The following is an 11,293-nucleotide window of genomic DNA, read 5'->3' as shown; positions in this document are numbered from 1 at the left end:
GCTGGCTTCCAGGGGATTCTCAGGAAGTTTACAGGATCAGACCCTTTCTATTATGCCTACATAAATATTAGTTATTTTCAGACAAACAGCAGACATTTTCAAAGTGACATTTTAAAGGGGCATTTTATTGCATTTATTATTATTATTATTATTATTTTAACAGGCTGAAGTTCAATTTCCAACAGGTTGTGTGTCATTTGCTTTTTGCTGCTGCTGCTGCCAGAACTAAAACCTAAAGGGAAACAACTTATGATAGGAAATAAATTAAAACGGGTCTGTCTCCTGTGTCAAGCTGCTTAGAGTCAGCATTTTTGTTTCAGTAACCAATGCTAAAAGGCACTCTGCTTTAACTTTGTTCAAAATCTGAGCATAAATTCTACATCTGGGATTCCTATTTGTTTGTATTTTTGTTGATTTTTACATATTGCTTAATTCCCTGATGGCCTCCCACACAATTGCAGAGGCTTTGTAAATAACCAGCACCACCTCCTTCCACTGAAGATTAAATTTGTCACTTCCAGCACTTGATCTCCATTCATATGGGAATAATAAAGATTCTCTCCCTGTCATCTGCTCCAGAACCTACGGCTGCAACTAGCAGCATTTCCATTGTTGATACATGGAATAATATTTTGCACTTCTACAGCATCTTTTATCCATGGATCAAAAAGCTCTTTACAAAAACTAAGGATCACATTCTGAACCTCTGCTCAAAATCGTATCTGGTAGGATTGTCACAGGGGGAATCTATCCCCCAATAGCGGACAGAGCTCACTGTGCTGGGGTTTTGGTCAGTGGATCTGCATAGTTTGTGAACCCGCTGGCCACACTCACGGCACACATAGGGTGTGGAGTTCCCCTACGCAGCCACTTTGTGGCCAGTCCTCCCTGTGGAGAAGAAATTCTGTGGTTCTGCATCTTTTTCAGGACTCCCACACCCAAGCAAGGGAACACATTTTCCCCTTGTACATCACACAGTTCTCTTGTGAACTTGGAAATATTATCCACCTTCCACAAATGGGGAAATGAGGCACAGAGAGGTTAAGTGACTTGTCTGAAGCGCTAATGTGAATCTGTGACAGAGCTTGGAATAGAATCCAGGACTCTTGACTCTCACTGCCGTGTCTTAAGAACTAGACCATTTAATACAGATAACATCCCAGGTTTTTTCAGTATATGCTTTTGACTCTAGTGTTTTCTTCATTTGATCAGAACATGTAGCTGAAGACGACTCAGTAAACCTTTGCAAAGCACACACATTATATTCAAAATTATGTTGCAGAGGTTCTCAAACTGGGGTCCGTGGATGGTGGTCCACGGATAGTTCCCTCTAAGGTGCGTGCCTGGGCGGCCGCACACAAGAGAATGAAGGGCCACCCACCTAATTAGGGGAACTACGCAGCCATGGCTCCACTAATTAGGTGCCTGGACCCCGGAGAAGACGCACATGTAAGGAGAGGTGATGGCCTTGGGGGGAATAGGGAGCAGGTGGGATGAGAAGAGGGATGTGCAGGGCTGCAGGGGCCAGAGAAAGAGGCGACTTTCCCTAGCTCCAAGGCTGCGGCTGCCGGGGAGAGATAGCCCTCCTTCCCAGCTTGGGGGCTGCTGCGGTGAGGGAGAGAGGGAGAGACACCCCTCCTTCCCAGCCCCAACTCGGGGGCTGCCGTGGCGGAGGAGAAAGGGCACATCCATCGCATTAGAAAGGTAAGACTTCTGATATTAAAATATGAGTTGTGTGCTTTTATTTGTAAAACAAAAAAAGTCAATTATTAAGGTTTTTTTAATATAGCGCTTTTATCCAAAGCGCTTTACAATAATTAGCTAATGGCACAAACATTTGGAAAGATCATTTAGCGGTTCGCCAAGACCCTCAGCAATTTTCAAGTGGTCCACGAGAAAAAAAAGTTTTAGAACCACTGTTATGTAGCATATTCTTATTGTAATTTGTACACAAATAAACTAACAAACCAATGTGGTCAAGCGTTAAAGTTAATAATAATACAATAATGCATTCAACTCCTTGCCAGTTCGATATACTGAACCCCACAGAGGTGCAGACTCAGCTTTGGTTTGCTTCCTGTCCACTTGAAAACAGTTCATTCTGATGCTTTATACTTCTGTACACATAACCTCAGCTTTTCAAATACATTTGTATTTCCACCACATTCTAGCACAAGGGTGGCTGATAAAAATTCTCAGCACATAGCACAATGCACCAAAATATGAGCAGCTTAACACTTACAGAGAATCAGCTAGTAAAAAGCAAACCTAGAAAAAGAGAGAAAAAACAATTCATTGAAAATCTATGTCTAAAATGTTAGCAATTTCTCTACATCACAGCAGCTACCTTACTGTACAAAAGGCAATGTTGACTGGCTGTGCAGGAGGTCTGGATTTCAGTAGCCTTCTCTACAGTGTTTTCAGAGAATGATGTGCTCAGCTTTACATGCAGAACAACCTGCATTAGGAGCTGCCTAAATGCTCTTATACTCTGAATCATAGAATAGAATAATAGAATATCAGGGTTGGAAGGGACTTGAAAAGGTCATCAAGTCCAACCCCCTGCTCAGAGGGGGACTAATCCCCTGACAGATTTTTGCCCTAGATCCCTAAATGGCCCCCTCAAGGACTGAACTCTCACCCCTGGGTTTAGCAGGCCAATGCTCAAACCACTGAGCTATCCCTTTTAGTTACTGCTCTGTCTGGGATGTATATGGTTCCCCCTTCCTTTGGCTTGTTATGGACAAATGGTTATGTATTTGTTTTCAGAAAGTCATCTATAGCCTGCATAGAAGAACTGACTGAAATCCATGAATAGTAGGAGTTGGGAAGAGCTGAGGAATGTTACATTTATGGACATTGTTTGATTTCTTTTAAGAAGAAAATTAGTGATTGTGAAAGATGCAGGACTGATTCCCTGTTTATTCACAGAACTGGTACAGCACAGGTAGCATAACAGCTAGCTTTGCCATGTTGTTCCTATCCTCCAAAACGTGCCTCAACTTTGTTTTGGAGACCATCTCAAAAAGTAAGATGGCAGCTTCACCTCTCTGCCACCTAACTTGCTGGAGTCACTACAGAGATTGTTAGGTTTCAGATGTGCACAGATGGCCACTAGGAACTGGACTTACACAAGCTAATTCCTTTTGCAAAAGCCACATATGGCAGACAACAACAACTTTGGCTCCCTTCAGATGAAGGCTGGAATGGGCTCTCAGACACCATGCTGATCAGCATGGCATGGATGACCAGCACTTAATCTGAAGTAATATTTTACTCCATTATAGATGCCAAGGGCAGGTGTGCTAGAGGTAAGCACAGGAATTTCCTTTCCTCTTCCAGTGCACCTATGCAAGAGGCAAACATAACTGAGTTTCTAGTGATCCAGCAGCGCTAAGCACTCATCCCAGAAAGATGATGTTAAGGTATGTGACCATAGCTCCAACCCTTCTATGCACTAGCCTGCAGCCACCATGGAGCAGGCTGAACCCCAAGGGAGGAGTACCTGTAGAACAGGTGTAATAACTGCCACTCATGTGCAGGCATTCTCTCGTTCCCCTGAGGTATTCTGTATGCTCCTCCACCATTCAGGCACAAAGCCTCGGCGCAGTGCTGTTCTCCCTAGCGTAGCTCCAGTTCACCCAGCCACCACAGCACCCACAATAGTTATTCACATTCATGTTCTGTTTCTTTAAAGCAGTATTTTTAAACTATCCAAAATAATAAGACAGAAAATATTTTACAGCTCTAGGCCTGCCTGAGCCAATATAATTGTTACCGTCTGTACTAAAAACATTCCTAATGTGAGGAGCAAAGCACAGGTAATAATCACACAGTGCAGTGCACACAATGCATAACAACAGGGAGGCAGCTGGCAGCAGGGGACTTCCTGGAACTGGGCAGGAAGATTGCCTGGATCCTTGAATGAGCAAGGTGGGAGCAAGCAATCTAACAGAGTGGGTGGAGGGGTCAGGGGTTACTGATCCATGAAGGAGGCACCAACAGGAAGTAAAGGGAGGAGAGAACAAAGGAGTGGCTGGGAGCAGTAAAGAGGACATAGCTTTTCTTCCTGCAGCAAGGCAGACAATCGACAGCTCCGCTGCCTCCATCTCCTCTCTGCTCCACTACGTGGGAGACCCTGAGATATGGAACAGGCACCTGAACCCAAATAGGACCACATGCGTGTGACTGAATGATGGTATTTCCTGAACCCAAATGCACTGGCCTAGGAATCACTGGGAGAAATAAGCAAGCCAAATCTGATCTGGCATCATGGAATTCCGGCTACAACCTTGAGCTTTAAAAAAGTCTCAATATAGGGGTCAGATTTTCCAAAGGGCTCAGCATGTTGGAAGCTGAGTGTGTTTGAAATTAAGGTCCTAGTTCTGCTGAAAATCATCCATAGAGGACCATATGTTGTTAGACATTGTTGTAGCTAGGGATCACTGAATGAGCAGCATCAGCTCTGCAAGTCAAATACTGTAAAGAAGGCTATGATTCTGAAGTCTTCCATGCAAGAAGTATGAAGGGGCAAGTTCTGAACCTCCTAATAAAAGGCAGCACATGCACAAAGTAGGTTTTTCCCTAAATCTCCCTGATTCTGGATTATATTCAGAAATTTAACCCAGAACAAAACACCATGGGACAGGATTATATTTAAAACAATTCAACGTAATGCTTAATCCCTAACACTTTCCTACAACAGCTACCCTCTTCTCTTGACTGCCTCTGCCTTTTATCTTGCCGAGTCCGAACTAATGAGATACACCTGGCCTGGCAGATACAGCAAAAAGCTCTGCATCTCCACACAGGTTCCCTCTCACATAAATGAGAGGAATTACTTCCGCATGGGCAAAAAGAGCTGCCCTGGGAGCCTGCTGGAGCCATTACCCTACCTTATCAGGAAGGTATGCAAGCATAGCATACGATTCCCTGGAAAGATCTCCTTGCATGTTCCTACTCAGGACTTTGGAACAGCCCAAGTAGAGTCAGCCCCTGAAGACTCCATCCCAGGTTTTACACAAGACCGAGTGCCTGCTGGGACATGATACTGGGGAGCATTTGGTCAGTTGTATACACACCTCCAGCCCAGAAGGATGTTTTAAATGAAGCTGTTACTATTTCACCTTAATATTGATTCCTAAAATCTGATCCTCAGTGATCTAAGACACTACGGCACTTCTGAAGCCTAATCAGAAAGACACTGGGCTACTGCTTTTAAGTCAGACAACAGGGGAAAAAACAGTCAGAGCTGATCATAATCCCTAATATAGAAAAATAAAGAAAGAACAAATCCAACCACCTCTGGAATAAATAGACTTCTCAAAGAGTAATGTAAAGCCCATGTTGAGCTCCAGATTTCAAACCACCTCTGTTCCCACCTCAGGGGACTAGCACAACGGCAACTTACAATGAGCCCTAACAACACACATGTTGTGGCCGTATTGATTTTAAAGGCCTGAGCCATGCAGTCTACAGACAGACAGGCTGGCGAGGAATGAAATTGCTTCAGAAAGGTCTGGTGGAAGAGAGAAACAAACCTGTTTCATCTGCAAAAAAAAGATATAGCCCATGTTGGTAATGGGGGGCGGAGGGGGGCGAAGAGAGGAGGAAATGGGAGCCAGGGCAAAGACTGGAACAGCATTGATATAAAGCAATGAACTGGCACTGCAGGAATGAAATTGTGTCAGAACAGTGCCAGTTAGGCCCACAGCATGCACCAAGCACGACTACCTCACAACTGCAGCTTGCTTAGCATCTCAGCTATTTTTTTACAAAAATCTATTGTAGAAATACTTCACCAGCTTCACACACAAGTCATAAGAGAAAAGGTCATAAACATCTGCTAGTCAAAAATCAGACCAGGATATTGGTCCCTGGAGAGGTAAAAATCATCATCATTACACTAATACAGTGTTCCTTGATCTGAGCGGCTGACACGTGAGGGTCTGATCCCCATGATTCCTTACTGACAGGACCCTATCAAATTAACAACCACGAAAAATGTGTCATAAACCATGAAATCTGGTCTTATGTGTGCTTTTACCCTCTACTATACAGATTTCGCGGGGGAGACCAGCGTTTCTCAAATTGGGGGTCCTGACCCAAAAGGGATTTGCATGGGGGTTGCAAAGTTATTTTAGGGAGTGTCACAGTATTGCCACCCTTACTTCTGTGCTGCTTTCAGAGCTGGGCAGCTGGAAAGCGGCAGCTGTTGACCGGGTGCCCAGCTCTGAAGGCAGTGCCCCGCCAGCAGCAGTGTAGAATTAAGCATGGCAATACCATACCATGCCACCCTTACTTCTGCTTTGCTGCCTTCAAAGCTGGGTGGCCAAAGAGTGGCGGCTGCTGACTGAGTGCCCAGCTCTGCAGGCAGCAGCACAGAAGTAAGGATGGCAATACCATACCAGACCATCCTTACCTCTGTGCTGCTGCTGGCAGAGCCTCTGCCTTCAGAGCTGGGATCCCAGCCAGCAGCTGCTGCTCTCCAGCTACCCAGCTCTGAAGGCAGCACTGTCGCCAGCAGCAGCACAGCAGTAAGTGTAGCAGTACCGCTACCCTTCCTACAATAACCTTGCAACCCACCCCCACCCCCAAACTCCTTTTTGGGTTACGACCCCCACAATTATAACACTATGAAATTTCAGATTAAAATAGCTGAAATCATGAAATTTATGATTTTTAAAATCCTATGACCGTGAAATTGGCCAAAATGGATCGTGAATTTGGTAGAGCGCTACTTATTGACTTCTGTGGACTTTCTGTCAGGCTCTTAGACAAGGTGAACGAGACAAGACATGGGGACAGCGAGGAGAGGTGTGAAAAGATTCTCAGAGAACAAGGTAGGGAGAATTCCTGGAAGCCGTGAATGATCTGAACAAGGAGAAAGGGAGACAAAATGTTCCAAATGTAGAGGGCCACATGAATGACAGAACAAAGCCAGGCATGGAGGAAGGAGATGAAGGGAAGAGTAAGGAGGATCTGGAGCGGTGACAAGAGCAAGAGAGGCAGCGGGAAGAAGCAAGAGTAAAAATGTGCTCAGCAGATGGGGACTAGAGTCTGTAGGGCTTTGAAGGTAAGAATCTTGACTGCAATGCCATAGAAAACAGTATATTAATGGAGGGGGGAAGTGAACACAGCAGAGGAAGATGAGGAAGAAAGGGGAGACTGGCAACATTTTGGGTTGGCTGGAGGGATCAATGGGAGGAAGTGAAGAGGATGGAGAGGAGACAGTAACAGTCAAGATGAGAAGGTATGTACAAGGGCTACTGCAGTGGGGACAGAAGGGATGACATGACTGCAAAGAAGCAACACCCTGGAGATAGCCTGATGTATAATATTCTGGACCCACAGAACCCTTCCTGTCCATAGGTGCGAGGAGCAGCTTTCACTGAACTCTAGAACACAAAGGGCTGGGGGAAAAGGGAAGCTGTTGCAGCCACAAAATAATTAGGAAAATATCAGGGCTTGTGTCATAAACAGATAAGAAAAGTTAATAGCACAGAAGTACTTTAGATCTCTTTGACTGTAAAGGGTTAACAAGTTCAGTAAGCCTGGCTGTCACCTGACCAGAGGACCAATCAGAGGACAGGATACTTTCAAATCTTGAGGGAGGGAAGTTTTTGGGCTGTGCTGTTAAGTTTTGGTTGTTGTTCACTCTGGGGGCTCAGAGGGATCAGATGTGCAACCAGGTTTCTCTCCAATCTCCCTGATACAGTTTCTTATAGATCCAGAATAGCGAATACAAGGTAGATAAAGCGAGTTAGGCTTATGTTTGTTTTCTTTATTTGCAAATGTGTATTTGATTGGAAGGAGTTCAAACTGGTATTTTGCTGAAAAGATTTTAATTTGTACTTGTATACTTAGGCTGGGAGGGTGTTCCCAGTGTCTATAGCTGAAAGACCCTGTACCTATTCCATTTTTTTTAAATTTACAAAGATAATTTTTACTGTTTTTTCTTTCTTTAATTAAAAGCTTTTCTTGTTTAAGAACCTGATTGTTTTTTTATTCTGGTGAGACCCCAGGGGACTGGGTCTGGATTCACCAGGGAATTAGTGGAGAGAAAGGAGGGAAGAGGGAGAGAGAGACTGATTTCTCTCTGTGTCAGGATTACTTTCTCTCAGGAAGAGTCTGGGAGGGGGAAACAGAAGGAGGGAGGAAGGTGACTTGTCCTCTCTGTTTTGTGATTCAAGGAGTTTGAATCACAGTGATCTTCCAGGGTAACCCAGGGAGGGAAAGCCTGGGAGAGGCAACGGTCAGGGAAAGGGTTTACTTTCCTTGTGTTAAGATCCAGAGGGTCTGTGTCTTGGGGGTCCCCGGGCAAGGTTTTGTGGGGACCAGAGTGTACCAGGCACTGGAATTCCTGGTTGGTGGCAGCGCTACAGGTTCAAAGCTGGTAATTGAGCGTAGAGGAATTCATGCTGGTACCCCATCTTTTGAACGCTAAGGTTCATGGAGAATTATACCATGACAGCTTGTTATGGTGCTCAGGCATTTCTACGCTCATGAATTCATGACACCAGTGATATACTGCATCCTCCACAGTATGACCGAACTCAAACAGTCTGCAGTCAAATTCCAGACACAGGAAGCATGCCCCCTGCTCCACCCTGCTCTCGCCATTCACCCCTTCTAGTGTTTTCTCTTTCCCTTTTTTTTTTTTTAACACTTTCATTGTATTTGGGGAGAAGGTTGGGGGAGGTAAGAAAAAGACTGTTGTGGCCCCAGTCCTGGGATGTGGCTGTGGAGTCCTCAGTACAACCCAAAGGTGTGTGGGGGCACCGGGTGGGGGGAGTGTGCTTAACACAACCTTTATGTCCCCTGGATCCCAGGGCAGTTCCTGGATGTAAGTTAGAGCATCTGCAAACACCATTCCTGAAGCTAGGGTTAGTCAGGCATAAAGAAACCAGAGCCATGCCCCTTCTCCCTGCCACACCACTGGAGCTGGCAGGGCAGTGGTGTAGGTGATATCATGATCGCTCTACACCAATGGTCCCAAAACTGTGGGGGCACGCCCCCCTAGGGGGGCTTCCAGGAAGATTCAGGGGGCAAGGTGGGGCCCGGGCCAAGCCTGGGGGAGCACGGGGGATCGAGCGCCACCCAGATATGCTCTGCCCCCAGCTCCACTCCAGCCCCAGCTTCGGCTCCTGGCCCCAACCGCGACCCAGTCCCAGCTCCTGACTCCAGCGGTGACTCCGCTCCTGCAGGGGCGGCTCTAGACATTTCGCCGCCCCAAGCACAGCAGCATGCCGCAGGGGGCGCTCTGCCAGTCGCCGGTCCTGCGGCTCCGGTGGACCTCCCGCAAGCGTGCCTGTGGGAGGTCTACCGGAGTCGCAGGACCAGCAGACCCTCCGCAAGCACGCTGTGGGAGGTCCACCGGAGCCGTGGGACCAGCGGACCCTCCGCAGGCAAGCCTGCAGGAGGTCCATCGGAGCCACAGGACCGGCGACCGGCAGAGCGCCCCCCGTGGCATGCTGCCCCAAGCATCTGCTTTGCATGCTGGGGCCTGGAGCCGCCCCTGCGCTCCTGGCCCCGGCTCCTTGAGAGGGCATGGGCAGATTACATTACAGGTAACGGGCGGGGAGTGATATAAAAGTTTGGGGACCACTGCTCTAGACCAATCCAAGAGTCACTCACATTGGAAGAATTCTGCACTGGCCAAGTAAGCCAGCTCTCAGACTGCTATGTGCCAGCAAAACAGCACAAAGCAGCTGTAGTGGGACTGAGGTTCTGGCCTCATAAGTCTCGCAACCTTGTGGCTGCTTTACAGGGTTCTATGCCATGCAAGACTCCCCCTTGGCTTTACATGCCATCTTCTGCCTGGCACAAGGTGCTGCTTCACAGATGTGAGTCACAGCAGGGGACCTGTGAAGAAACAAACCCTCAAATGGCTTTTACATCCCACCATCAAGCAGGTACATGTGTACAGTTTTGTTTGGGGAGGTACGTGAAGGGCTGTGCCCCAAATCATTTGTGTAACAACAGTGGCAGTTAAGTAAGTGTTAACTGAAGCCTTTGCACTTCCCCGTTTTTTTTCTCTCCTATTCACAGCCATTCTCCTATTCACCTGAGTTCACTCTAGCCCTGTACAACACGAAAACGGATTGAAAAGACGGCCCATTCAGCTCCCTGAGCAACTGCATTATCTTCAATTGGATCTCTAGTGCTGGCCAGAGGCAAAGTTAAAACATACCAAGGTGCAAGTGCTAGGGGATTTAATATTTCTGATAAATGGTGGGCTGACATGTGCTGTTATACCATCTACAGTGCAATTTGGGCAATCACAATAGTCCCTGGAGTTTCCATTTTTGAACAGAAAATCAGTTCAATCCAAGTCAGAGGAGGTTTGGAGAGGCAAATAAGTAGGGCTCATTTGTGCTACACATGGGGAGCAGAAGAAAGAAGCAGGGAGCCACATGGAAATGGAAAATAAAGAAAAGGTTAAAAGGACACTCCAAGACTGACTGGGGCTTCAGCATGTGTATTTTGGCCTGTGCGATGGAGGAAAAGTACGTGACAAAGTGCTAGACTTCACTGAAGCACCTGATGCCATTTGGATTGCGCGGGTGTCTATAAAGGGAATGCCTGGGTGAAGTACAGGCTGCAATTTATTCCTGGGCTCTCAGGATCCAGCTAAGAATTAAAGCAGCTTGCTATGGACTGATTAGAGGCAAATCAAGAAAGTAGTAGGCTGGGGAAACGAAGATGCTAATATATTAACGGAATGATTGTGGCTGTACACTGAAAGGCAAGAAGGGATGTTGTGCGCAAGCACACATGCATGTGTGAGCAACAGAGATCTGGAGGAAGGGAACTCCAGAAATTCTCCAAACATTTTGCAACACAGGAAGCACAGAGCTTATTTTTGAGTTGAGCCCTGGACATTTGTCTAAAATATGAAGTAAATAGAGTGGTGGCTGCTTTTTCCACACCGTTGATCATGTTTTTGAGCCACATGAAGATGGTTTATAGGGAAGTCTGTGCAAGGGGCCATATAAGTGTTAATATTTATTAGTATATCTAATTTTCGCTATCCATTACCGTAAGTACCCTCATATGAAAGTATGGCATTATCTTGATGTTTCACTGTTTTTTCAGCAACCGTATGGTTATACTGTAATCATGATGACACTGCTGCTGGGTACAGCAAACAGCACGATCATTAAAAAATTCATTTCAAAATCTTCCTGGAAGCAAATACATTTTACAGCAGTTTCAATCCTTTCTCATTGCAACAAAGAAAAGCTTAGTTCCAGACAAATTAAAAATAAATTGATTGCCTCAGGGGAATCTA

The 11,293-nt window shown here is 46.1% G+C and overlaps 1 protein-coding gene across 5 annotated transcripts in view; it reads right to left on the bottom strand.

The window, feature by feature from the left end:
* PCDH19 (protocadherin 19) overlaps nucleotides 1–11,293 on the bottom strand; it is a 124,711-nt gene that overhangs the window by 6,062 nt on the left and 107,356 nt on the right. The window lies entirely within an intron of this gene.

The sequence above is a fragment of the Gopherus evgoodei genome, chromosome 9, assembly GCF_007399415.2.
Source record: "Gopherus evgoodei ecotype Sinaloan lineage chromosome 9, rGopEvg1_v1.p, whole genome shotgun sequence".
NCBI lineage: Eukaryota > Metazoa > Chordata > Testudines > Testudinidae > Gopherus > Gopherus evgoodei.
The sequence above is the reverse complement of the archived record's forward strand: the minus strand, read 5'-3'. Positions and strand labels throughout refer to the sequence as shown.